At 46.2% G+C, this 27,932-nt stretch overlaps 8 pseudogenes; 6 read left to right on the top strand and 2 right to left on the bottom strand.

Annotated features, from left to right (window-relative positions):
- Positions 1-11,143: 11,143 nt before the first annotated feature.
- On the bottom strand, positions 11,144-11,262 carry LOC143952477 (5S ribosomal RNA; annotated as a pseudogene).
- Positions 11,263-14,956: 3,694 nt separating this feature from the next.
- On the bottom strand, positions 14,957-15,075 carry LOC143950012 (5S ribosomal RNA; annotated as a pseudogene).
- Positions 15,076-17,297: 2,222 nt separating this feature from the next.
- LOC143944160 (5S ribosomal RNA) lies at positions 17,298-17,416 on the top strand (annotated as a pseudogene).
- Positions 17,417-17,732: 316 nt separating this feature from the next.
- Positions 17,733-17,851, top strand: LOC143954100 (5S ribosomal RNA; annotated as a pseudogene).
- A 102-nt stretch (positions 17,852-17,953) lies between these two features.
- LOC143954221 (5S ribosomal RNA) lies at positions 17,954-18,072 on the top strand (annotated as a pseudogene).
- A 2,708-nt stretch (positions 18,073-20,780) lies between these two features.
- Positions 20,781-20,899, top strand: LOC143945536 (5S ribosomal RNA; annotated as a pseudogene).
- Positions 20,900-24,838: 3,939 nt separating this feature from the next.
- LOC143944567 (5S ribosomal RNA) lies at positions 24,839-24,957 on the top strand (annotated as a pseudogene).
- Positions 24,958-25,052: 95 nt separating this feature from the next.
- On the top strand, positions 25,053-25,172 carry LOC143950432 (5S ribosomal RNA; annotated as a pseudogene).
- Positions 25,173-27,932: the final 2,760 nt, after the last annotated feature.

Raw genomic sequence — 27,932 nt, 5'->3', positions numbered from 1 at the left:
AAGAAAGGCTAGTTAATACACAATACAGAAGACTCGTGTATGTAGATAGGCTTGAGTATACAGAGATGCTAGAGTAAACAGTGAGGCTGGGGTACACAGAGAGGCTAATTTAAAGAGAGGCTAGTATATACAAAGATGTTAGTGTATATAGAGAGGTTAATGTATAGAGAGGGTCGAGAGTATACAGAAAGGACAGTGCATATAGAGAAACTAGTGTATACAGAAGACAGGCTTGGGTATACATCAAAGCTGACAGTGTATACAGAAGACTGGGTAGTGCATACAGAGAGTCTATTGGGTAAAGAAGACAGGCTGGTGTATTCTAGCTAGTTTTTACAGTCTAATGTATACAGAAGACAGGCTGTGGTATACTGAGGGTTTAGTGTATTCAGAGAGTCTAGTGTACAGAGATGCAAGGGTGTACAGAGAAGCGAGAAGCTAGTATATATAAGGCTAGTGAATACAGGCTAGTGAATACAGAATACAGACTCGTGTATGCAGATAGGCTTGAGTATACAGAGATGCTAGAGTAAACAATGAGGCTGGGGTACACAGAGAGGCTAATTTAAAGAGGGGCTAGTATATACAAAGATGTTAGTGTATATAGAGAGGTTAATGTATAGAGAGGGTCGAGAGTATACAGAAAGGACAGTGCATATAGAGAAACTAGTGTATACAGAAGACAGGCTTGGGTATACATCAAAGCTGAGAGTGTATACAGAAGACTGGGTAGTGCATACAGAGAGTCTATTGGGTAAAGAAGACAGGCTGTGGTATACTGAGGGTTTAGTGTATTCAGAGATGCAAGGGTGTACGGAGAAGCTAGTATATATAGAAGACTACAGCATACAGAAGAAAGGCTAGTGAATACAGAATAAAGGCTGGCTTCTACGGAGAGGCTACCACTACGGAGATGCAGAACACTATCTAGGGTATATAGAGAGGCTAGATTATACAGAGAGGCTAGTGCATAGAGTGAAGCTATTGTATATAGAAGCCTGGTTAGTGTATACAGAGAAGCTAGTGTGTACAGAAGAAAGGCTAGACAGGCTATAAAGAGAGACAAGTTTTTACAGAAGACAGTTTAGGGTATACAGAGATGCTAGTTTATACAGAGAGACTAATGTATACAGAAGACAGGCTAGGGCATACAGAAGACAGAAGACGGGCTAGTGTATTCAGAACATAGGCTAGTGTATATCGAAGACAGGCTATTGTATGCAGAAGACCGGCTAGTGTAAACATGCTGGTGTATATAGAGAGGCTAGTGAATTTAGAGGGTAGGCTAAGTGATAACAGAAGACAATCTGGGCTATTCATCATTTCATCTAGCTCACATCTCTAATGGAGTTTGTCTCATTGCCATGTTTTGCCTTTTCATTCTTATGCTAAATATAGATCACTACACGATTTTAATCATCCACATCAAGCATGCAATAAAACTATCATACATCAAAATAAACCATGTACTCTTTTGCTTTATTTTGCATATTTGTACCGGGACTGTGAGTATGTGACAGTCCTGACACACCATCCTGACTTATTTTTCTTTATTTCTTATTAGAAATGGAGAGTACTATCTCAAAATCCGCTTAAATCTATTCACTTCGATGAGTTCTACCGCTAATTGGACCTTAATGCAAAATGTTCACAAAACCATCCATTTGCTACCAGACATGCTGCACATACTAAGAGTAATGTAACTATCGCTCTCTAACGATTTAAACAGTTTTATTGCTTTTCTGACATTGACCGAGTATCTCTGACATTAACTGAGTATCTCTCTGCACTATGATCTTAATAATAATAATAATAATAGGATTGTGTAATGCAAACATCAACTAGTCTAATATAAGCTTTCTCATTGGTACCGGCATATCCTTTAAATTTAGACTAACGCAACTATTTCTCGGCCATTTTCAAGCTAAGCTTTAAATCTCTTACCTTTGAACAGCGATACTTCCTCCCTACAATATTAAGCCATTTAAATGTCCTTTTGGTCGCCTATATTATACAACTCTCTGAAAAGCCTATATGTAGAGAATAAAACTAGTCTTACATCTAAATAAAACAGTTTTATTGCTCAACCAAGTATCAGCTGTCATGACAAATAAACGTTTCCACTGTTTGACTTTATTTTCTGTATTACTTCTTTTTCTCCACCTTATCTGTCACAGTTAAAACACAGTGACAAAACATTTCTTTTTACCGCAGCAAAATGTGAGAAAAGCAGTGTAAGCCGTCTTTCTGCCATATGCAACCATCTCTCGCTACCTCTATGCAATAGGATTCTCTTTCCAGTGGAAACGGAAAACAGTCAGTGTAAGCCGTCTTCGTGCGTAACAAAATTAATGAAACGATTTACAAGTTGGAATTTGTAAACTACGTCAATTTACTCTTAAATAATGTACCTTTGCATTTATCCCTTGACTTTGCAACTATCCCTTGATCCTTTTTGTGTATTCACTGCCTCAATATTTTCCTAATTTGTTTTGCTATACTTATTATTATTATATTATAGAGATTACTAACTCTAAATCATTGTAAACCTAACCATAGTTATAATGTCTACAGCTAATTTTACGTTAAAGCAAAATTCACACAAAACCATCTTTTTAAAACCTTTACACATTAAGAGTAATGCAACCATCTCTCGCTACCTCTATGCAATAGGATTCTCTTTCCAGTGGAAACGGAAAACAGTCAGTGTAAGCCGTCTTCGTGCGCAGCAAAATTAATGGAACGATTTACACGTTGGAATTTGCAAGCTACGTCAATTTACTGTTAAATAGAGTACCTTTGCATTTATCCCTTGACTTTGCTACTATCCCTTGATCCCTTTTGTGTATTCACTATATCTCGACTATACATACTGCCTCAAAATTTTCCTAATTTGTTTTGCTCTACTTATTATTATTATTTTATAGAGATTACTATCTCTAAATCATTGTAACAAGTTATTATGTCTACAGCTAATTTTACGTTAAAGCAAAAGTCACACAAAACCATCTTTTTAAAACCTTTTACACACTGCACATTAAGATTAATGCAACCATCTCTCGCTACCTCTATGCAATAGGATTCTCTTTCTGACTCTATTTTGTGTATTACTTCTTCTCCACATTAACTGTCACACTGATAACCATTTGTAACACATAACACTTGCAACACATTTTTTAACAGCAGCAAAATGTGAGAAAAGCAGTGGGACGGTTTACTTGATTGAGAAGTGGTTGCAGTAGCAAAGCATAGCAATACAGTTTGATTACATTAATAACACATAATGCAACTATTTTACATTCACATCATGCATACATCCTAATGTAAGCTGTCTATCACTATTAATGTTCATGGTTACTGATATATTATGCCGATAACCAGTGGAAACGGAAAACAGTCGTGCGTAACAAAATTAATGGAACGGTTTTCACGTTGGAATTTTCAAGCTACGTCAATTTACTATTAAATACCCTTTAGCTGCTTAGTTCACACTTTGCTGTATGTAGCCGCGTTTACATGTAAGTAACCAATGGGGATTGACATTTCATGTCCATCTCACATCTCTAATGCAATTTGTCTCTTTGCCATGTGATACTTTGTCAGTTATTACACTTTCTCATCCGATAGAAACCTAGTCGTTGCTGATATTTCATGATTACAGCAATCATCTCATCTAATTGCTATTCCGACATTCTGCCTTGGTATTACTTTGCAACGCTCTATTGAACAATGTAAAGGTAAGCTATAGATTTTGTGTATTTCCACTTAAACTCGACCTGTATATACTGTCTCAATATTATCCTTTTTAATTTTGCTAAATTAGATTATAGAGTTTGCTATGTCTAAATCCAGGTTACCTACTCACCTTTATTACGTATACTGCTAATTTTAGGATAATACAAAACCATCTTATTGCTTCGTTACACGCTGCACATATTAAGAGAAATACAATGCTACCGATGTGAACAGTTTAATTGCTCTTCTCACATTTAGCTGGTATCTCTCTGCTATAGGACACTGAATTCGTACCACAACGATCACTCATCTAATATCAGTCCACTCAGTGCTACCGGGATAATGATGTCTCAGTCATTTTGAAGCTACTACAACCAACGCTTCCGATCTCTTTTCAATATTTCTGCAATATTAAGTAATATTTAGCTGCTTAGCTCACACTTTGCTGTACGTAGCCGTGTTAACTGTATTAATGGTAACCTGTAAGTAACCAATGGGGATTGACATTTCATCTCTAATTCACATTCACATTTCCAATGCAGTTTGTCTCTTTGCCATGTCATACTTTGCCAGTTATTATACGTTCTCATCCTTAAAGACACGTAAGGATCCTGAAAACGATAGAAACCTTGTCACGTCGTTGCTGATATTTCATGATTACAGCAATCATCTCATCTAATTGCTATTCCGACATTCTGCCTTGGTATTACTTTGCAACGCTCTATTGAACAATGTAAAGGTAAGCTATATATTTTGTGTATTTCCACTTAAACTCGACCTGTATATACTGTCTCAATATTATCCTTTCTAATTTTGCTAAATTAGATTATAAAGTTTGCTATGTCTAAATCCAGGTTACCTACTCTCCTTTATTACGTATACTGCTAATTTTAGGATAATACAAAACCATCTTATTGCTTCTTTGAACGCTGCACATATTAAGAGTAATGCAATGCTACCGTGAACAGTTTAATTGCTCGTCTCACATATAGCTGGTATTTCTCTGCTATAGGAAACTGAATTTGTATCAGTCCACTCAGTGCTACCGGGATAACTTTTACATTTAGAGTAATGAAATGATTTCTCAGTCATTTTGGAGCTACTGCAACTAACGCTTGCGATCTCATTTCGACTGCAATACTTAATCTCTGCTATTGCAGAATATTTAGCTGCTTAGCTCACACTTTGCTGTACGTAGCCGTGGGGATTGGCATTTCATCTCTACTTCATATTCACATTTCTAATGCAGTTTGTCTTTTTGCCATGTCATCCTCTGTCAGTTATTATCCTTTCTCATCCTGATGCTATACACTTTTTAACAGCACCAAAATATGAAAAAAGCACTTTACATGTTTCAGAAGTAGTTGCATTAGCAAAAAATAAAGTCCTGTCTTCTTTACACGCTAGCTTTTCTGTATACATTAATCTCTCTGTGTACACCAGCCACTCTATATAGACTAGCCTCTCTGTCTTCTGTATACACGTGCCCGTAATCTATATACACTAGCCTGCCTTCTTTTTACAATAGTCTCGGTGTCCCAGCCTCTCTGCATACACTAGCCTCACTGAATTCCCCAGACTGTCTTCTGTATACACAAGCCTATCTGTAAAAAAAAAATAGCCGGTCTTCTGCATACTCTAGCCTCTCTGTGTAACACAGTCTCTCTCTGGATTCCCTAGCCTCCATCTCTGCATTCCCAGGACCTTCCTCTGTATAATCTAGCCTATTTGTATACACTAGTCTTTTGTACAAATTAGCCTCTCCGTAGCCGGTCTTCTGTATACACGAGCCTCACTGTCTACTCTTGGTTGTCTTTTGTATACACTAGCATCTCTTTATACAGCTCTCTGTATACCCAAGCTTCTCTGTATACATTAGTCCACCGGTATACACTAGCAAGTCTGCATACACTAGCCTCTCTTTGTAACCCAACTTCTCTCTCTGTATACCTTAGCCTCCATCTCTGCATACCCAGGACGTTCTTCTCTATAATCTAGCCTATGTGTATACACTAGCCGGTCTTCTGTAGACATTAGCCTCCCTGTATAAACTAGCTGGTCTACTGTATACACTAGTCCGTCTGTATACACTAGCAAGATTGCATACACTAGCCTCTCTGTGTAACCCAGCCTCCATCTCTGCATACCCAGGACGTTCTTCTCTATAATCTAGCCTATTTGTATACACTAGCCTGTCTTTTGTACACATTAGCCTCTCTGTATAAACTAGCCGGTCCTCTGTATACACTAGTCCATCTGTATACACTAGCAAGTATGCGTACTCTAACCTCTCTCTCTGTATACCTTAGCCTCCATCTCTGCATACCCAGGACGTTCTTCTGTATAATCTAGCCTATCTGTATACACTAGCCTGTCTTTTGTACACATTAGCCTCTCTGTATAAACTAGCCGGTCCTCTGTATACACTAGTCCGTCTGTATACACTAGCAAGTCTCTCTGCATACCCTAGCCTCCATCTCTTGCATAACCAGGACCTTCTTCGGTGTAATCAAGCCTATCTGTATACACTAGTCTGTCTTTTGTACACATTAGCCTCTCTGTATAAACTAGCCGGTCTACTGTATACACTAGTCCATCTGTATACACTAGCAAGTCTGCATACTTCTGCCTCTCTGTGTAACCCAGCCTCTCTCTCTGCATACCCAAGATGTTCTTCTCTATAATCTAGCCTATTTGTATACACTAGCCTGTCTTTTGCACACATTAGCCTCCCTATATAAACTAGCCGGTCTTCTGTATACACTAGTCCGTCTGTATACACTAGCAAGTATGCATACTCTAGCCTCTCTCTCTGTATACCCTAGCCTCCATCTCTGCATACCCAGGACTTTCTTCTGTATAATCTAGCCTATCTGTATACACTAGTGTATACAGACAGACTAGTGTATACAGAGGACCGACTAATGTGTACAAAAGACAGGCTAATGTATACAGATAGGCTAGATTATACAGAAGAACGTCCTGGGTATGCAGAGTGCTCAGCTTCAAGGTATGGCCAACGTGAGTAATATGAGGGACACTCCTCACCCCCGCCCCCACCTACCAGATCTGACTTTCATCCCCTTGCCCTCTCTGCCCCGGTCATCTGGTGGCAGTTTTATGCACACCCGGGCCCCCACCCATTCATAATCCTTACCGACCTTTCCTTCCGCTGCTCACAGGAACACACTGGATGACTTGTCTAATTAACAAGACACCGCTATCCTCCTGTCTGACACCGGTCCCCCTTGGAGGCCCTCACTGTTTGGGTGGTCCCTGCCTCTCCCTGGATGCTCCGCATATACCACAACGACATTGTCAGAGGGGCACCACTTGACCGGACACGGGGCTGTCATGCTGGTGGCATCTCCCATTGGAGGAAGGGATGATGGCCCCAACCCCTTGGCAGCAGGTTCTTTCATGTACAGACCAGGGCGGCTCATCTTCCCTTCTGGAGTCTTGACCTTAGATGGGGGAGTTGCACTTTGGGGGGTCTGAGTGATACCTAGTGCGCTGTACTGGAAGGGCTTGACATTCCCGCATATGTGTCCCCTCCCCCTGGTTGCGCCCCTCGTCCCCCCCTCTGGCTCCCATCTACTCTTTGCCGACATTGCCTTCTGCAGCTTTCGGGGACCCTGGATGACTTATTTATTGAGCCTATTGGTACGAGGCACTGCTTCCCTCCAGGGTGACTCTGGACCCCCCTGGAGGATTTACCCCTTACTGGATGCTCTACACAGCCCCCGATGGCGATGCAGGAAAGACACTAATTGGCGGGCCCCAGAACTGCTGCTCGGGTGAAGTCTCCCGTTGGATGGAGGGATGGTGGCCCCAGCCCCTTGCCTGACGGATTTTCCATGCACCGACCAGGGCTGCTCCTCTTTCATCTTGATGTGGTGACCATGGAGGGGAGGAGTTGAAATTTATGGGGTCCAGGTGTTTGCTGGTGGGAGTGCGCTAAAGGACTTGACATTTCCGCATGTTTGTCCCCTCTCCCCTGTTTCCCCCCTCCCTTCCCCCCTTCCCACCTTTCCCTCCTTTCCCTCCCCCTTTCCCCCCTTCCACTCCCCCTTTCCCCCCCTTCCACTCCCCCTTTTCCCCCTTACACTCCTCCTTCCCCCCTTCCCTGCCCCTTTTCCCCCCAGGGCGTGGGCGGGGGTGAGGGGGTAAGGAGAGGACAATCTGCCAAAGGGAGAAATGCATTTGTTCGGGGACTGCATGTACTTTAGGGGTATGGGATGGGGGGTGGTGGATCCAATTCTGTGATGCCTTTTCTGTTGTGACGGGCTCCCTCGTGCATGCCTATGTTTAGGGCGAGCCGAGGAGACCCCTCAGTGCTGACAGTTATATGCTCTACCTCTGTTTTGTTTATACTATTGTTTTTTGGTTCTATGATGTTACTGATTGTCTTTTTATTTGCATACCGGTATCAGACGTGACATTTACCACTGCCGGGACTGGGGGGACTAGGATTCGGGGGCTCCCTCTCCGACCTGTCTACCCACCAACCCAAGTAGGACAGCGCTTTAAACCCAGTGTACATCTGGTAAGCGCTATAGCATAATTGTGCTGTTTTAGTATACCCTTCCTGTACTGTTGAGTGCGGACAACCCGTAATTTCCCTCTCCCCCTGGGGTTGAGGTGCCGGCCTCTTTTTCCCTTTACCTTTCCTTCCATTTGCCCTTCCTTTCTCCCCCTTAGTTCCCGCCATGCATTACCTACCCAAAACCTACCTTGGTTCAACTTTCTTTGCTTTTCTCTGACGTCCCCCTCCCCCTCCCCGAGGAGCGATGGCAGACTCAGTCAAGGTCGCCTCTCTAAACGTTAAGGGACTGAACTCCCCTGAAAAACGATGGATCCTCCTGTGAGAACTGAAGACTTCCTGTACTGATGTGGCCTTTATACAAGAAACACATTTTAAAAATACTAGCCTCCCCTTTCTATGGTCGAGATCCTTCCCTAAGGTCTACCACTCTACTAACCCCTCCTCTAAGACCAAAGGAGTCTCCATTCTGATCTCTAGCAGGCTCCCCTGGGTTCTCCAGGATTCTCTGGTAGACCCTGGGGGCCGATATCTTTTTCTTAGGGGCCACATTGGAGAGCGCCTTTTTACATTTGCCACTGTGTACGCTCCCAATGATCACCAAGACACGTTCCTCAGAACTACCCTGCACAGATTATGTGACTTTCGGGAGGGCCAGTTGATATTAGGTGGGGACTTTAATGTCCCCTTTCGCCATCGGTTGACACTTCTGCCTCTTGCTCCTCGCTCCTCATTTCCTCTAGAAAGCGGATTACTAAGTGTTTACTGAATGACCAATTAGTTGATGTCTGTCGTCTGCAACACTCTGGGGAAAGGGACTACTCTTTTTGCTCTTCCCCTCACAAATCATACTTGAGGATAGACTTCTTCTTGATTCCACATGACCAACTGCACTTGGTGAGCTCTTCCTCCATTGGCCATATTACTTGGTCCGACCACGCTCCTGGACTGGAATCGAAACAAACTTTCTAAGCTCACTCCCGAATTCCGCTAAGAAGCGCCATGTGGTGCTATAAGTATTTACCCACAGAATTTATGTCACATCCCACTATAGGGGCTTAGTTGAAAGTCAGTCACCTGATCGCTACCCAAAACACACTCACGTCTTTGACTTCCCCCCTATTCCCTATACGTGGCCATCCAACCTTTGAACTGGGGACCCACTTAGAAATTCCAACCTAGACAATGCGTCTAAATTCGTCATTGATGGAAAATGGCCTTCTTTCTCAACCCTAACAGATCCGACAGAGCTTTTCCAACTGCCTTTTTGGAGAGCGGCGCAACGACATCATTTTCTCCATTCCATCCCCAATCCTCAAACGTTCGCCCGCCCTCAGACGGAGTTTGAGACTCTATGCAGGAGCGAAGGCCCTTTGGCCCACATTCTCTCTCAAACAGATTACCCACACTTAACATGTCTGTCCAACTGGGAAAAGGACCTTAATTGCTCATTTTCCCCAGCACAGAGACAACGCATTATTACTTTGGCTCTCAAAATGTCGCTGTGCACGAAGATACAGGAGACGAATTTTAAACTTCTCACCAGGTGGTATTTGACACCATCAAAGCTGCAGAAATGTTTCCCCTCTTCCTCGAACATATGCTGGAGGTGTGCAGAAGAAGAGGGCATGTTGCTGCACATTTTTTGGTCCTGCCCCAGCTTGGTGGACTTCTGGACAGAGATCCGATGCATAACACAAAAATTCACAGACTTCTCCATCCAGGAAGAGGCTGCATTCTTTCTCTTGCACCATTCACAGATTCCCATTAAGAAGTACAAAAAAAATCAATTTTACGGCATGTGATAAATGCGGCGTAATCCTGCATCCCTCTCTATTGGAAAAAATGTTGCCCCCCTTTCATTACTCACTGGCTTAGGAAAATAGAGGACATTAAAAAAAATGGAGGACTTGATCCTCACATCACAAGGTAAACAAGAATTTTTTAAACAAACCTGAGACATCTAGAATACCTTTATATTCTCGCTGGAAGGATGTCGCCTGCTATCGCCTTAGTGCTCTGAGCTTTCCTTGACTGTCCCCTTGGACAGTGGCTGCCATCGTGTCTCGTCCCCTCTTCTCCTTTCCTGATCTTTCAATCCTTCTCTTTTCTGCCTTCCTCCCCTATCTCTCACCCCCTCCACCCCCTCTCTCTTTTGGAAAAAGTGGAAAATTGGGAATGACAGCCCCACACCCCCCTCTGGATGGATTATGCTGGAGGGACCTGGGGTTTGTGTGACCCTGGATCTTGGTACAGTACTTTATCCGTGCCTCGAATAATTGTGATTGATGGAAGGCAGACTCACAGTTGCGAATATACCTGTATCAAGTATTGTTCAGCTGCTTTTTGCTCTGTATTTCTCTGTTGCATTATGTACTCGGGGGACCGTCTTCCCCTATTTGGAGAAAAAATTATATAAAAAAAAAAAAAAGAAGCCTACGACACCTGGTATTCCCAGGCGGTCTCCCATCCAGGCATTAACCAGGCCTGACCCTGCTTAGCCTCCAAGATCAGACAAGATGGAACAGATTCAGGGTGATGTGGCCGTAGCCAATATCTTCAGGCACTCTCAACTCTCTTGACAAACACCAAGATGGTCACCTTGGAAACAAGCGGAAAAAAATAGGTCAACGGCAACAACATAAAAAGAAGCCTACGGCATCTGGACATCCCAGGCGGTCTCCCATCCAGGTACTAAACTGGTCCCAATCCTGCTTAGCCTCTGAGATCAGATGAGTTTGGGCTCTTTCAGGGTGGTGTGGCCGTAGGAGATTTCTTCAGGCACTCTCAACCTTGACTAACGCCAATATGGTCACCTTGGGAAACAAACAAAAAAATCAAGTCAACGCCAACAACATGAGAAGAAGTCTACAGCACCTAGTATTCCCAGGTGGTCCCCCATCCAGGTATTAACAAGGCCCGACCCTGATTAGTCTCTGAGATCAGACAAGATCTGGTGCTTTCAGGGTTATGTGGCCATAGGCGAGCTCTTCAGGCACTCTCAACCCTCTTGACAAACACCAAGATGGTCACCTTGGTAAACAAACAAAAAAAAAAAAACAAGTCAACGCCAACAACATAAAAAGAAGCCTTCAGCACCTAGTATTCCCAGGTGGTCTCCAATCCAGGTACTAGCAAGGCCCGACCCTGTTTAGCCTCTGAGATCAGAGGAGATCGGGTGCTTTCAGGCTTATGTGCCCATAGGCAATCTCTTTGGGCACTCTCAACCCTCTTGACAAATGCCAAGATAATCCCCTTGAGATACAAGCGAAAAAAAACAGGTCAATGTCAACAACATAAAAAGAAGAATACGGCACCTGGTATTCCTACGCCATCTACCATCCAGGTACTAACTAGGCCCAACCCTTCTTTGCCTCAGAGAAGAGAAGAGATAGGGCTCTTTTAGGGTGATGCTGCTGTAAGCGATCTCTTTGGGCACTTTCAACCCTCTTGACAAATGCCAAGATGGTCACCTTTAGAAACAAGCAAAAAAAAAAAAAACGAATCAACGCCAATAACATAAAAAGAAGCCTACAATAACTGGTTTCCCAGGTGGTCTCCCATCCAGGTACTAACCAGGCCTGACTCTTCTTAGCCTCCAAGATCAAACGAGATTGGGTGCTTTCAGAGTGCTCGGACTCTTTCCCCATCACTAATGGGACGAGGCAGGGGTGCCCTCTGTCTCCCCTAATTTTAATTCTGACACTGGAACCACTTATGTGTCACGTTTGGAATGACCCGAATATTACTGGCATATCCAAACCCTCGGCACACCACAAAATTGCGGCATGCGCTGACGATCTAATTTTTTTCGTCTCCAATCCACACATTTCACTTCCCAATATACTCGCGGCTCTCCGGCGATACGGCAGCCTATCAAACTATAAAATCAATTGCACCGTCGGCTGTATTGAATATATCGGTCCCGGATGGTGAGGCCAGGAGGCTACGCTCCGCTTTTCCATTCTACTGAGCTGAAAAATCTATACGTTACCTGGGCGTTGACATCGCAGCGGATTTGGCGCAATTGTAATTTTGTCCCTCTCCTGAATAGACTGAAATCTGATTTGGGAAACTGGCATGTTTTAACACTGACCCGGTTCGGGCGCTGTAATGCATTCAAAATGACGGCCCTCCCGCGGATCTTATACTTGTTCCAGACATTACCGATCCGGTTACCCCCAATTTTTTTCAGACAACTGCAGGTGCTGCTCCGGGACTTTATTTGGGCGCGCAAACTTCCCAGAGCCCGTTTGCAATTGCTTGCCAGACCAAAGGATAAGGGGGGTCTGGGTCTCCCAGATCTGAGACAATACAACAGAGCGACTCTGCTAGGGAGAGTCGTTGATTGGCATTGTAATGGCCCACACAAGCAGTGGGTGGAGATGGAGATTGAGGATGGATCCATTCCCCTATTGACCTCCCCGTGGCTCCTGTCCTCCCTACCAAAAGACCTCAGAGATCACCCCGTAGTGGGAGCTACGTTGGCTGTTGTGCGGAGGTTGTTCCGCTGCACACACATTGCTCCACTGCAGTCACCAATGACTCCGGTTATAGGTAATCCAGACTTCCCACCGGGATTTACCAACAAGAAACTGCGACAGTTGACAGTGGTGGGGAAAAAGCATCTGAGAGAGGTGTGGCCCTCGGGAGGGCTCCCGACCACGCAAACTGTCGCCAAGCTTTCTGACCCTCCGCTTGACTTGTTTAATGCTTATCAACTTCGTCACTTTCTTCTGGCCATACAAAGGGCCCCCTACACTCCTAGAGACCTGACGCCCTATGAATCCATCTGTCACAAAAAGGAACCTGTGCGACACACCCTCTCCCTCCTGTACAACCTATTAAGTAGTCAGGAGGAAGAGTCGACCCCACCATTTATCCACAAATGGGAGATTGCATTTGGCATCACATTTACCCCACAACAGATAGGGAAGATCCTGAACTTAGTACATAAAGCTTCCATCGCAAACCAATATCAAGAATCAGGATACAAGATAGTCTCACGCTGGTATAGAGTCCCATACCTTCTGAATAAAAGGAATAGATCGATCCCGGATGTTTGTTGGAGGTGCAATTCAGATACGGGGACCATGGGACACATTTTCTGGGCATGCCCGGCTTTGAGGAACTTTTGGGTGGAGGTGACCGGGATGATAAAAACTCCCAGAAATGTAGATATCGCAGACAACCCAGCAGCGTGCCTTCTACACTTGACCGAACAGCCTTGATACAGGTACTTGAGACTACATTCGGGAGGTGAACATTTAACGTTTACCTACGTAGGCCATGTCTGCCCTGGGTGGCATTCCCCCCCCTCCCTTTTTGTCTTTATTTTTCTATTTTTCCCCGCCGCCATCCCCCCCCTCCTCTCTCTCCGTCTTTGCACTCTCTTCTTCACCCGTCCTCCCTTTTGACTATGCCTTGTCTCCTTACTAGCCTTTGGGACCCAGAAGAACCCCAGGGTTCTGAACACGACCGGCTCATATTTTACTCTGGTTCACGTAGGTCATGATAAGCTGGCTCGCTGTGGTCCCAGTTGTTCTCCATGATTACATTTGTCCGAACGGAGCTGCATTAGTTATACTGTACTACATGTCGGAGGTGGGGTTTCTCTCTTTTCTGCATGAAACTCTAGGACTCCCCTCTGAGAACCCAGAGTTATTTGGCTGCCTATTTTTTGTTACCATGTAATTTTGACCCTGGGTCATGCTGTATGGTTGACTGTTACATTTATGTTGTTCTACTTATACTTAGTAAAAGAATAAAACAAAAAATAAAAAATAAGTCAATGCCAACAATTTAAAAAAAAAGCCTATGGCATCGAGAAATCCCAGGCGGTCTCCCATCCAGGTACTAACCAGGTCCCAAACCTGCTTAGCCTCTGAGATCAAATGAGATTTGGCTCTTTCAGGGTGATGCAGCCATAGTAGATTTTTTTAGGCACGCTCAACCCTCTTGACAAACGCCAAGATGGTCACCTTGGGAAACAAACAAAAAAAACAAGTCAATGCCAACAACATAAAAAGAAGCCTACCGCACCTAGTATTTCCATGCGGTCTCCCATCCAGGTATTAACAAGGCACATCCCTTTCTAGCCTCTGAGATCAGCGGAGATTGGGCGCTTTCAGGGTGATGTGTCCATAGGCAATCTCTTTGGGCACTCTCATCCCTCTTGAAAAATGCCAAAACCCTGGGAAACAAGCGAAAAAAAACAGGTCAACGCCAACAACATAAAAAGAAGAATACGGCACCTGGTATTCCAAGGCCGTCTCCCATTCAAGTACTAACTAGGCCCAACCCTTCTTAGCCTCTGAGATCAGAAGAGATAGGGTGCTTTCAGGGTGATGTGGCTGTAAGCGATCTCTTTAGGCACTCTCAACCCTCTTGACAAATGCCAAGATGATCACTTTGGGAAACAAGCGAAAAAAACTGGTCAACACCAACAACATAAAAAGAAGCCTGTGGCATCTGGAAAACCCAGGCGGTCTCCCATCCAGGTACAAACCAGGCGCAACCCTGCTTAGCCTCTGAGACCAAGCGAGATTGGGCGCTTTCAGGTTGTTGTGCTCGTAGGCAATTTCTTTGTGCACTCTCAACCCTCTTGACACATGCCAAGATGGTCACCTTGGGAAACAAGGGAAAATAAAACAGGTCAATGCCGACAACATAATGAGAAGCCTACGGCACCTGGTATTCCCAAGCTGTCTCCCATCCAGGAAATAACCAGGCCCATCGCTGCTTAGCCTTCGAGGTCAGATGAGATTGAGCTCTTTCAGGGTGATTTGGCCGTAGGCACTCTCTTTGGGCACTCTGAAGCCTCTTGACAAAGGCCAAGATGGTCACCTTGGGAAACAAGCTAAAAAAAACAGGTCAAAGCCAACAACATAAAAAGAAGCCTACGGCATCCAGTATTCCCAGGCGATCTCCCAATCAAGACACTAACCAGACCAGATCCTTCTATGGCACCTGGTCTTCCCAGGCAGTCTCCCATCCAGGTACTAACCAGGCCTGACGCTGCTTAGCCTCTGAAATCAGACGAGATCGGGTGCTTTCAGGTTGATGTGGCCGTAAGCTTTCTCTTCAAGACACGCCCAACCCTCTTGACAAACGGCAAGATGGTCGCCTTGAGAAACAAGCAAAAAAAACAGGTCAAAGCCAACAACATAAAAAGAAGCCTATGGGCTTACAGTGGACCCTAAAAGATGGGACCCACTTGCTCTGTCATGGTTCGGACGCTGTAATGTGTTGAAGATGAACGCGTTGCCACGACTTCTGTATCTACTACAAGCCTTACCTATCAAAATACCCCAGACTTTCTTTCATGCGGTTCGCTCAATCTTTATCAAGTTCCTCTGGCGCGGAAAACATATGCGTATTGGTAGGGCAATGCTATTGCGACCGAAATTGCGGGGAGGTATTGGCTTCCCGGACCCTGCTCTATATTACACAGCGACGCACATGACACCGGTGTTGACTGGTGCCGGTGTTCTGCCATATACTGTCCGGCCATGATATAGTGTCTGCGCCGTACTGCGCATGCGCAGTACGGAGCAGACGAAGCTTCGGAGATTTTCATGCGCGGTGAGTGGAGGTGGTAGCCCCACCATCCAAGTGGACATAGGGTTGTGAATATTAGAGGGCCCCTCGCAGGCGAGCTTCGCTCGCCACGCTTCGGGCTTGGCCTCGCTGCGCTCGGCTCTTTTATATTCTTACTCTATGTCCACTTGGATAGTGGGGATAGAACCTGGACTCAGTGCGCAGGCGCCGTTCATGCTCGGCAATTTTCAGAATCTGTGTTGCTGTGTACTGCGCATGCGCAGTACACAGCGGACACTATCCGATGGGGGACCATATGTGATAAGACACCGGCATGGGGAACTGAAGCTATGGGTCAAACTAGAGCAGGAGATGGCGCGGGTTCCACTGGATGGTCTGCCTTGGGCGGGGAGGCCATTGGAGCCCTGTGTGACTACTCACCCGTTAATTGGCCCCTCGCTCGCCGAGATGGATAGTTTTTTTCACCTTTCCCACCTGACTAACCTCCCTTCTCCTATGACCCCAATTATTGGACATCCTAGATTCCCTCCGGGCCTGTCTGACCAGGCCTTTACCAGGCAAGCCCCGAAAGGGCTTCTGAGAGAAGCCCTATTTCTTGCACCCACGGGCTTGATTCCCATGGGGACCATACTGCTAGAGCAAGTACCTGTTGCATTGGATATATATATATATTTATGGTCCAGAGCCCTCAGACCGATACGGATAAGGATGACAAACAAGGTTAACATAAACTCGCTTACTTGAAATGGACCTGAAAGTGTGCCCTGGTCTAACGTACGGTATGCCAAAATAAGGGGGCATACCTTAAAATGAAATGAATATGAAATGGGTGAAATGAGTACTCACTTGAGGAGTATGCTTAGAGAAATGCCCTGATAAAGGGGATGGGTGGGCGGGTATCGCGCACCGGAACCGACGAGGAAGACGGGCGGACGGCTGGTTATATATTCCACCGGGCTCCTCCCATAATTTCAGGCCACCATACTGGCCTTTCTATATATATTGGACCTATATGTTCCAGGGTGGCCTGCATAAAGTGCCAGGCCACCCTGTCAAAGGCCTTCTCCACGTCCGTTGACAACATAAGCAAGGGCCTTCCCTGTACATGCGCCGCATGGATTAAATTGAGGACTCGGGCCGTATTGTCTCAAGCTTCCGACTTATTTTTATTTTTTTTGCTTGTTTCCCAAGGTGACCATCTTGGCGTTTGTCAAGAGGGTTGAAAGTGCCTGAAGAGATTGCCTACAGGCACATCACCCTGAAAGCACCCGATCACGTTTGATGTTGGAAGCTAAGAAGAGTCAGGCCTTGTTAGTACCTGGAGGGGAGACCGCCTGGGAATACCAGGTGTCGTAGACTTCTTTTTATGTTGTTGGCGTTGACCTGTTTTTTTTCCGCTTGTTTCCCAAAGTGACTATCTTAGTGTTTGTCAAGAGGGTTGAGAGTGCCTGAAGAGATTGCCTATGGCCACATCACTCTGAAAGCACCCAATCTCGTCTGATCTTGGAGGCTAAGAAGAGTCGGGCCTGGTTAGTACCTGGATGGGAGACCACCTGGGAATACCAGTTATTGTAGGCTTATTTTTATGTTGTTGGCGTTGATTCGTTTTTTTTTTTTCGCTTGTTTCCCAAGGTGACCATCTTGGCATTTGTCAAGAGGGATGAGAGTGCCCAAAGAGATCGCTTACAGCAGCATCACCCTGAAAGAGCCCTATCTCTTCTCTGAGGCTAAGAAGGGTTGGGCCTAGTTAGTACCTGGATGGGAGATGGCGTTGGAATACCAGGTGCCGTATTCTTCTTTTTATGTTGTTGACATTGACCTGTTTTTTTTCGCTTGTATCTCAAGGTGACTATCTTGGCATTTGTCAAGAGGGTTGAGAATGCCCAAAGAGATTGCCTATGGGCACATTACCCTGAAAGCGCCTGATCTCCTCTGATCTCAGAAGCTAAACAGGGTTGGGCCTTGCTAGTACCTGGATTGGAGACCACCTGGGAATACTAGGTGCTGTAGGCTTCTTTTTATGTTGTTGGCCTTGACCTGTTTTTTTTTTTCACTTGTTTCCCAAGGTGACCATCTTGGCGTTTGTCAAGAGGGTTGAGAGTGCCCGAAGAGATCACCTACGGCCCCATCACCCTGAAAGCGCCCAATCTCGTCTGATCTCGGATGCTAAACAGTGTCGGGCCTGGTTAGTACCTGGATGGGAGACCGCCTGGGAATACCAGGTGCCATAGGCTTTTTTTTTTTTTTATTTAGTAGTATGCGACATGCAATGCAAAGGCAACTTCACAGAATGTGTGATACAAATAGTTACAAACAAACGATCATATTGCATGGATATCAGAGCCAATGGTAAGAAGTCAGAGGAGAATAGCACGTGTACAGCTTTGCGGTCATATCAAGATGAGATTAAAGCTCCATCTCGTTGGGATCCTCTACCACTTAAAATATTATTGATACTAGCCCTGCTACCTTCGAAGAGTTTAGATATCCATAGATAGAGGAAGAGTATTGTGTAGTAGTCAAATGGGGTCGGAACATACCATTTTCTTTTCCCTTTTTTGAGTTAAGAAGGGAAATAGTAGAACTGAAAGGAGGGAGAAGGGGAAAGAGAAGATTGGGGAAGGAAATGGCAGAAAAGGAAAAGAAGGGGTAAGGGGGTGTCATGGGTAGAGTGGATAGGATGGGGTCCCCTCCCAGGGAGCAAGAGACGCCCTCGGCTCACCAGCTCATCAGCTGTCCAACGCTTGGAACAGCGATCTCCAACGATCACCATGAGCTTACTATGTCTCGCGGAGGTATTCTTCCGAAAAGCGAAACTGGGTCCAGTAGAACCATCTGTTCCCATGCTCCTCCGTTTTATCCCTCATTGTGGCAGTCAGGTCTTCCATTCGTTCAATATCATTTACCCTTGCGAACCACTGGGTCACCATTGGAGCAGATTGCTCTTTCCACTGACTTGGGATGCAGGCCCTAGCTGCCTTGAGGAGATGTTTAAGTAAGGACTTATGATAACGCTTTCTCGACATAGGAGTTAGATTGAGAAGAACTGCTGCGGGATCATTGGCTAAGGAAATGTCTGTGAACTTGTGGATGAGTCTCAGGACAGGCTGCCCGAATGTTTGTAATTTAGGGCATTCCCAGAAAATGTGGAGAATGGTGCCAGCCTGTTGCCCACAGCGACAGCAGCGGTCAGATTGACCGGGGAATATTTTGGCCAACACCACCGGTGTACGATACCAGCGTGTGATCAGCTTATATGAGATCTCCTGATATTTACTGCAGAGTGACGACTTATGGGCAAAAAAGAGTATTCTGTCCTTCTGTGGTTTGGAGAATGTAGTTTGTAAGTCCCTTTTCCATTTAGCTAGGAAGGGTGGATCCGTGGAGGATTGTGCATCTGTCAGGATTAGGTAGGACCTAGAGAGGGAACCATGAATTGGGCCATCATCCAGGCAAAGTTCCTCGAAGGGGTGGAATTGTCTAGAGAAGAACGAATGGTTAGGTAGTGATCCGAGGAAATGGATTAGCTGTCTAGCTCTCCAGCTATCCAATGCAACAGGTACTTACTCTAGCAGTATGGTTCCCATGGGAATCAAGCCCGTGGGTCCAAGAAATAGGGCTGCTCTCAGAAGCCCTTTCGGGGCTTGCCTGGTAAAGGCCTGGTCAGACAGGCCCGGAGGGAATCTAGGATGTCCAATAATTGGGGTCATAGGATACGGGAAGTTAGTCAGGTGGGAAAGGTGAAAAAAACTATCCATCTCGGCGAGCGAGGGGCCAATTAACGGGTGAGTAGTCACACAGGGCTCCAATGGCCTCCCCGCCCAAGGCAGACCAGCCAGTGGAACCCGCGCCATCTCCTGCTCTAGCTTGACCCATAGCTTCAGTTCCCCATGCCGGTGTCTTATCACATATGGTCCCCCATCGAATAGTGTCCGCTGTGTACTGCGCATGCACAGTACACAGCAACACAGATTCCGAAAATTGCGAGCATGAACGGCGCCTGCGCACTGAGTACAGGTTCTATCCCCACTATCCAAGTGGACATAGAGTAAGAATATAAAAGAGCCGAGCGCAGCGAGGCAAAGCCCGAAGCGTGGCGAGCTAAGCTCGCCTGTGAGGGACCCTCTAATATTCACAACCCTATGTCCGCTTGGATGGTGGGGCTACCACCTCCACTCACCGCGCAGGAGCCGTTCAGCTTCGGAGTACACAGCGGACACTATATCATGGCTGGACAGTATATGGCAGAACACCGGCACCAGTCAACCACCGGTGTCATGTGCGTCGCTGTGTAATATAGAGCAGGGTCCGGGAAGCCAATACCTCCCCGCAATTTCGGTCGCAATAGCATTGCCCTACCAATACGCATATGTTTTCCGCGCCAGAGGAACTTGATAAAGATTGAGCGAACCGCATGAAAGAAAGTCTGGGGTATTTTGATAGGTAAGGCTTGTAGTAGATACAGAAGTCGTGGCAACGCGTTCATCTTCAACACATTACAGCGTCCGAACCATGACAGAGCTAGTGGGTCCCATCTTTTAAGGTCCGCTGTAAGCCCATAGGCTTCCTTTTATGTTGTTGGCTTTGTCTGTTTTTTTTGCTTGTTTCTCAAGGCGACCATCTTGGCGTTTGTCAAGAGGGTTAGGCGTGTCTTGAAGAGAACGCTTACGGCCACATCAACCTGAAAGCACCCAATCTCGTCTGATTTCAGAGGCTAAGCAGCGTCAGGCCTGGTTAGTACCTGGATGGGAGACTGCCTGGGAAGACCAGGTGCCATAGAAGGATCTGGTCTGGTTAGTGTCCTGATTGGGAGATCGCCTGGGAATACTGGATGCCGTAGGCTTCTTTTTATGTTGTTGGCTTTGACCTGTTTTTTTTAGCTTGTTTCCCAAGGTGACCATCTTGGCCTTTGTCAAGAGGCTTCAGAGTGCCCAAAGAGAGTGCCTACGGCCAAATCACCCTGAAAGAGCCTAATCTCATCTGATCTCGGAGGCTAAGCAGCGATGGGCCTGGTTAGTACCTGGATGGGAGAAAGCTTGGGAATACCAGGTGCCGTAGGCTTCTCATTATGTTGTCGCGTTGACCTGTTTTTTTTCCCTTGTTTCCCAAGGTGACCATCTTGGCATGTGTCAAGAGGGTTGAGAGTGCACAAAGAAATTGCCTACGGGCACAACACCCTGAAAGCGCCCAATCTCGTTTGGTCTCAGAAGCTAAGCAGGGTTGGGCCTGGTTTGTACCTGGATGGGAGACCGCCTGGGTTTTCCAGATGCCGCAGGCTTCTTTTTATGTTGTTGGTGTTGACCTGTTTTTTTCGCTTGTTTCCCAAAGGGATCATCTTGGCATTTGTCAAGAGGGTTGAGAGTGCCTAAAGAGATCGCTTACAGCCACATCACCCTGAAAGCACCCTATCTCTTCTGATCTCAGAGGCTAAGAAGGGTTGGGCCTAGTTAGTACTTGAATGGGAGACGGCCTTGGAATACCAGGTGCCGTATTCTTCTTTTTATGTTGTTGGCGTTGACCTGTTTTTTTCCGCTTGTTTCCCAGGGTGACTATCTTGGCATTTTTCAAGAGGGATGAGAGTGCCCAAAGAGATTGCCTATGGGCACATCCCCCAGAAAGCGCCCAATCTCCACTGATCTCAGAGGCTAGAAAGGGTCACGCCTTGTTAATACCTGGATGGGAGACCGCCTGGAAATACTAGGTGCGGTAGGCTTCTTTTTATGTTGTTGGTGTTGACTTGTTTTTTTTGTTTGTTTCCTAAGGTGACCATCTTGGCATTTGTCAAGAGGGTTGAGCGTGCCTGAAAAAATCTACTATGGCTGCATCACCCTGAAAGAGCCAAATCTCATTTGATCTCAGAGGCTAAGCAGGGTTGGGACCTGGTTAGTACCGGGATGGGAGACCGCCTGGGATTTCTCGATGCCATAGGCTTTTTTTTTAAGTTGTTGGCATTGACTTATTTTTTTTTTTTTGTTTTATTCTTTTATTAAGTATAAGTAGAACAACATAAATATAACAGTCAACCATACAGCATGACCCAGGGTCACAATTACATGGTAACAAAAAATAGGCAGCCAAATAACTCTGGGTTCTCAGAGGGGAGTCCTAGAGTTTCATGCAGAAAAGAGAGAAACCCCACCTCCGACATGTAGTACAGTATAACTAATGCAGCTCCGTTCGGACAAATGTAATCATGGAGAACAACTGGGACCACAGCGAGCCAGCTTATCATGACCTATGTGAACCAGAGTAAAATATGAGCCGGTCGTGTCCAGAACCCTGGGGTTCTTCTGGGTCCCAAAGGCTAGTAAGGAGACAAGGCATAGTGAAAAGGGAGGACGGGGCAAGAAGAGAGTGCAAAGACGGAGAGAGAAGAGGGGGGGGGATGGCGGCGGGGAAAAAAAGAAAAATAAAGACAAAAAGGGAAGGGGGGAATGCCACCCAGGGCAGACTTGGCCTACGTAGGTAAGCGTTAGATGTTCAGTCGTTTTCTGGGACAGGGGCGCTGCTCACCTCCCAAATATAGTCTCAAGTACCAGTAAAATACCTCCAGGGCCTCCATGTAACACTAAATGCCTCTTCAGTGTTGTGAAGGGTGGCGGTCAATTCTTCCATCCGGAGAATATGATTGACTTTGGAATACCACAGCACCTTGGATGGGGGCTGAGGCTGCCTCCACAGTGTGGGAATGCAGGCCGGGGCGGCGTTCAGGAGTTGCATCGTGAGGTTTTTTTTGTATTTTCGAACAGGCTGTTCGGTCAAGTGTAGAAGGCACGCTGCTGGGTTGTCTGCGATATCTACATTTCTGAGAGTTTTTATCGTCCCGGTCACCTCCACCCAAAAGTTCCTCAAGGCCGGGCATGCCCAGAAAATGTGTCCCATGGTCCCCGTATCTGAACTGCACCTCCAACAAACATCCGGAATCGATCTATTCATTTTATTCAGAAGGTATGGGACTCTATACCAGCGTGAGACTATCTTGTATCCTGATTCTTGATATTGGTTTGCGATGGAAGCTTTATGTACTAATGTCAGGATCTTCCCTATCTGTTGTGGGGTAAATGTGATGCCAAATGCAATCTCCCATTTGTGGATAAATGGTGGGGTCGACTCCTCCTCCTGACTACTTAATAGGTTGTACAGGAGGGAGAGGGTGTGTTGCACAGGTTCATTTTTGGGACAGATGGATTCATAGGGCGTCAGGTCTCTAGGAGTGTAGGGGGCCCTTTGTATGGCCAGAAGAAAGTGACGAAGTTGATAAGCATTAAACAAGTCAAGCGGAGGGTCAGAAAGCTCGGCGACAGTTTGCGTGGTCGGGAGCCCTCCCGAGGACCACACCTCTCCCAGATGCTGTTTCCCCACCACTGTCAACTGTCGCAGTTTCTTGTTGGTAAATCCCGGTGGGAAGTCTGGATTACCTATAACCGGAGTCATTGGTGATGGCAGGGGAGCAATGTGTGTGCAGCGGAACAACCTCCGCACAACAGCCAACGTAGCTCCCACTATGGGGTGATCTCTGAGGTCTTTTGGTAAGGAGGACAGGAGCAACGGGGAGGTCAATAGGAGAATGGATCCATCCTCAATCTCCATCTCCACCCACTGCTTGTGTGGGCCATTACAATTCCAATCAACGACTCTCGCTAGCAGAGTCGCTCTGTTGTATTGTCTCAGATCTGGGAGACCCAGACCCCCCTTGTCCTTTGGTCTGGCAAGCAATTGCAAACGGGCTCTGGGCGGTTTGCGAGCCCAAATAAAGTCCCGGAGCAGCACCTGCAGATGTCTGAAAAAGATTGGGGGTAACCGGATCGGTAATGTCTGGAACAAGTATAAGATCCGCGGGAGGGGCGTCATTTTGAATGCATTACAGCGCCCGAACCAGGTCAGTGTTAAATCATGCCAGTTTCCCAAATCAGATTTCAGTCTATTCAGGAGAGGGAGAAAATTAAGCGGGTACAATTGCACCAAATCCGCTGCGATGTCAACGCCCAGGTAACGTATAGATTTTTCAGCTCAGTAGAATGGAAAAGCGGAGCATAGCCTCTTGGCCTCACCATCCGGGACCGATATATTCAATACAGCCGATGGTGCAATTGATTTTATAGTTTGATAGGCTGCCGTATCGCCGGAGAGCCGCGAGTATATTGGGAAGCGAAATGTGTGGATTGGAGACGAAAAAAATTAGATCGTCAGTGTACGCCGCAATTTTGTGGTGTGCCGAGGGTTTGGATATGCCAGTAATATTCGGGTCATTCCGAACGTGACACATAAGTGGTTCCAGTGTCAGAATAAAAATTAGGGGAGACAGAGGGCACCCCTGCCTCGTCCCATTAGTGATGGGGAAAGAGTCCGAGCACTCTGAAAGCACCCAATCTCGTCTGATCTTGGAGGCTAAGAAGAGTCAGGCCTGGTTAGTACCTGGATGGGAGACCACCTGGGAATACCAGTTATTGTAGGCTTCTTTTTATGTTGTTGGCCTTGATTCGTTTTGGTTTTTTTTCGCTTGTTTCCCAAGGTGACCATCTTGGCATTTGTCAAGAGGGTTGAAAGTGCCCAAAGAGTTCGCTTACAGCAGCATCACCCTGAAAGAGCCCTATCTCTTCTCATCTCTGAGGCTAAGAAGGGTTGGGCCTAGTTAGTCCCTGGATGGGAGATGGCTTTGGAATACCAGGTGCCGTAGTCTTCTTTTTATGTTGTTGACATTGACCTGTTTTTTTTTCGCTTGTTTCCCAAGGTGACTATCTTGGCATTTGTCAAGAGGGTTGAGAGTGCCCAAAGAGATTGCCTATGGGCACATAAGCCTGAAAGCGCCCGATCTCCTCTGATCTCAGAGGCTAAACAGGGTCGGGCCTTGCTAGTACCTGGATTGGAGACCACCTGGGAATACTAGGTGCTGAAGGCTTATTTTTATGTTGTTGGCGTTGACTTGTTTTTTTTTTTGTTTGTTTACCAAGGTGACCATCTTGGTGTTTGTCAAGAAGGTTGAGAGTGCTTGAAGAGCTCGCCTATGGCCACATAACCCTGAAAGCACCAGATCTCGTCTGATCTCAGAGACTAAACAGGGTCGGGCCTTGTTAATACCTGGATGGGAGACCACCTGGGAATACTAGGTGCTGTAGACTTCTTCTCATGTTGTTGGCGTTGACTTGATTTTTTTGTTTGTTTCCCAAGGTGACCATATTGGCGTTAGTCAAGGTTGAGAGTGCCTGAAGAAATCTCCTACGGCCACACCACCCTAAAAGAGCCCAATCTCATCTGATCTCAGAGGCTAAGCAGGGTTGGGACCAGTTTAGTACCTGGATGGGAGACCGCCTGGGATTTCCAGATGCCGTAGGCTTCTTTTTATGTTGTGGCCGTTGACCTATTTTTTTCCGCTTGTTTCCAAGGTGACCATCTTGGTGTTTGTCAAGAGAGTTGAGAGTGCCTGAAGATATCAGCTACGGCCACATCACCCTGAATCTGTTCCATCTCGTCTGATCTTGGAGGCTAAGCAGGGTCGGGCCTGGTTAATGCCTGGATGGGAAACCGCCTGGGAATACCAGGTGTCGTAGGCTTCTTTTTTTTTTCAAATATAATTTTTTCTCCAAATAGGGGAAGACGGTCCCCCGAGTACATAATGCAACAGAGAAATACAGAGCAAAAAGCAGCTGAACAATACTTGATACAGGTATATTCGCAACTGTGAGTCTGCCTTCCATCAATCACAATGATTCGAGGCACGGATAAAGTACTGTACCAAGATCCAGGGTCACACAAACCCCCAGGTCCCTCCGGCATAATCCATCCAGAGGGGGTGTGGGGCCGTCATTCCCAATTTTCCACTCTTTCCAAAAGAGAGAGGGGGTGGAGGGGGTGAGAGATAGGGGAGGAAGGCAGAAAAGAGAAGGGTTGAAAGATCAGAAAAGGAGAAGAGGGGATGAGACACAATGGCAGCCACTGTCCAAGGGGCCAGTCAAGGAAAGCTCAGAGCACTAAGGCGATAGCAGGCGACATCCTTCCAGCGAGAATATAAAGGTATTCCAGATGTCTCAGATTTGTTTAAAAAATTCTTGTATACCTTGTGATGTGAGGATCAAGTCCTCCATTTTTTTTAATGTCCTCTATTTTCCTAAGCCAGTGAGTAATGAAAGGGGGGGAACATTTTTTCCAATAGAGAGGGATGCAGGATTTCGCCGCATTTATCACATGCCGTAAAATAGATTTTTTTGTACTTCTTAATGGGAATCTGTGAATGGTGCAAGAGAAAGAATGCAGCCTCTTCCTGGATGGAGAAGTCTGTGAATTTTTGTGTTATGCATCGGATCTCTGTCCAGAAGTCCACCAAGCTGAGGCAGGAACAAAAAATGTGCAGCAACGTGCCCTCTTCTTCTCCACACCTCCAGCATATGTTCGAGGAAAAGGAGAAACATTTCTGCAGCTTTGATGGTGTCAAATACCACCTGGTAAGAAGTTTAAAATTCGTCTCCTGTATCTTCGTGCACAGCAACATTTTGAGAGCCAAAGTGATAATGCGTTGTCTCTGTGCTGGGGAAAATTAGCAATTAAGGTCCTTTTCCCAGTTGGACAGACAGGTTAAGTGTGGGTAATCTGTATTAAATAAATTCACCAAGCACGGGCCGAGAATAGGGAGGAAGGTCTTAAAGTATTGTGCGGTATATCCGTCAGGGCCCGGACCCTTACACACCTTCGGAGGTCCCACGGCCGTCTGGACTTCTTCCAGTGTGATCGGGTCCTCCAAGTACTCCCGTGATTCCGATGAGAGGGTTGGTAGAACAGAACCGGTTACATATCTGTCTACATTGTCCTGTCCAGACCCTGAATCGGGCAGGTTGTAGAGATCAGAGAAACATTTTTCAAAGACTTCGACTATTTGGGTTGGGGTAGAGGCCCTCTGGCCATTCTCATCTATCAACTGTGGTATGTAAGAGCCAGATTTCAACTCCTTTACCGACCTGGCTAAGATTTTTCTGCATTTGTCCTCTGACTCCTACGTCAGTTTACGACAAAACTGGAGTGCCGCTTTCGCTTTATAATGGAGTAGGACAGCAATATGGGTATGGAGTGTCCCCAATTCAATCTCTAAGGTCCATAAGGGGGTATGTTTATGTTTCGCTTCCACAGAGGCAAGTTCACGAAACAGATTAGCAAGCTGTTCCTTCCGTGTTCGTTTGATGCGCGCCCCGTGCCTGATAAGTACCCTGCGGAGTACTGACTTGTGAGCCTCCCAAATTATCCCCGGGTCACAGTCCTGCTTTAGTTTTCTTGGAAATAAAGGTCCAATTCCCTGGTCACATCTGCTAAAACTTCCGGTATTTGGAGGAGGCTCTCATTAAGGTGCCAGAATAGAGACCTAGGTGAGGGGTAGGGAGCGAGGAGCAAGAGGCAGAAGTGTCAACCGATGGCGAAAGGGGACATTAAAGTCCCCACCTAATATCAATTGGCCCTCCCGAAAGTCACATAATCTGTGCAGGGTAGTTCTGAGGAACGTGTCTTGGTGATCATTGGGAGCGTACACAGTGGCAAATGTAAAAAGGCGCTCTCCAATGTGGCCCCTAAGAAAAAGATATTGGCCCCCAGGGTCCACTAGAGAATCCTGGAGAACCCAGGGGAGCCTGCTAGAGATCAGAATGGAGAGGAGGGGTTAGTAGAGTGGTAGACCTTAGGGAAGGATCTCGACCATAGAAAGGGGAGGCTAGTATTTTTAAAATGTGTTTCTTGTATAAAGGCCACATCAGTACAGGATGTGTTCAGTTCTCACAGGAGGATCCACCGTTTTTCAGGGGAGTTCAGTCCCTTAACGTTTAGAGAGGTGACCTTGACTGAGTCTGCCATCGCTCCTCGGGGAGGGGGAGGGGGACATCAGAGAAAAGCAAAGAAAGTTGAACCAAGGTAGGTTTTGGGTAGGTAATGCATGGCGGGAACTAAGGGGGAGAAAGGAAGGGCAAATGGAAGGAAAGGTAAAGGGAAAAAGAGGCCGGGCACCTCAACCCCAGGGGGAGAGGGAAATTAAGGGTTGTCCGCACTCAACAGTACAGGAAGGGTATACTAAAACAGCACAATTATGCTATAGCGCTTACCAGATGTACACTGGGTTTAA

The sequence above is a fragment of the Lithobates pipiens genome, unplaced genomic scaffold, assembly GCF_037356315.1.
Source record: "Lithobates pipiens isolate NorthernLeopardFrog02 unplaced genomic scaffold, aLitPip1_a1.2 Scaffold_10, whole genome shotgun sequence".
NCBI lineage: Eukaryota > Metazoa > Chordata > Amphibia > Anura > Ranidae > Lithobates > Lithobates pipiens.
This window is presented reverse-complemented; position numbering and strand designations above follow the sequence as displayed.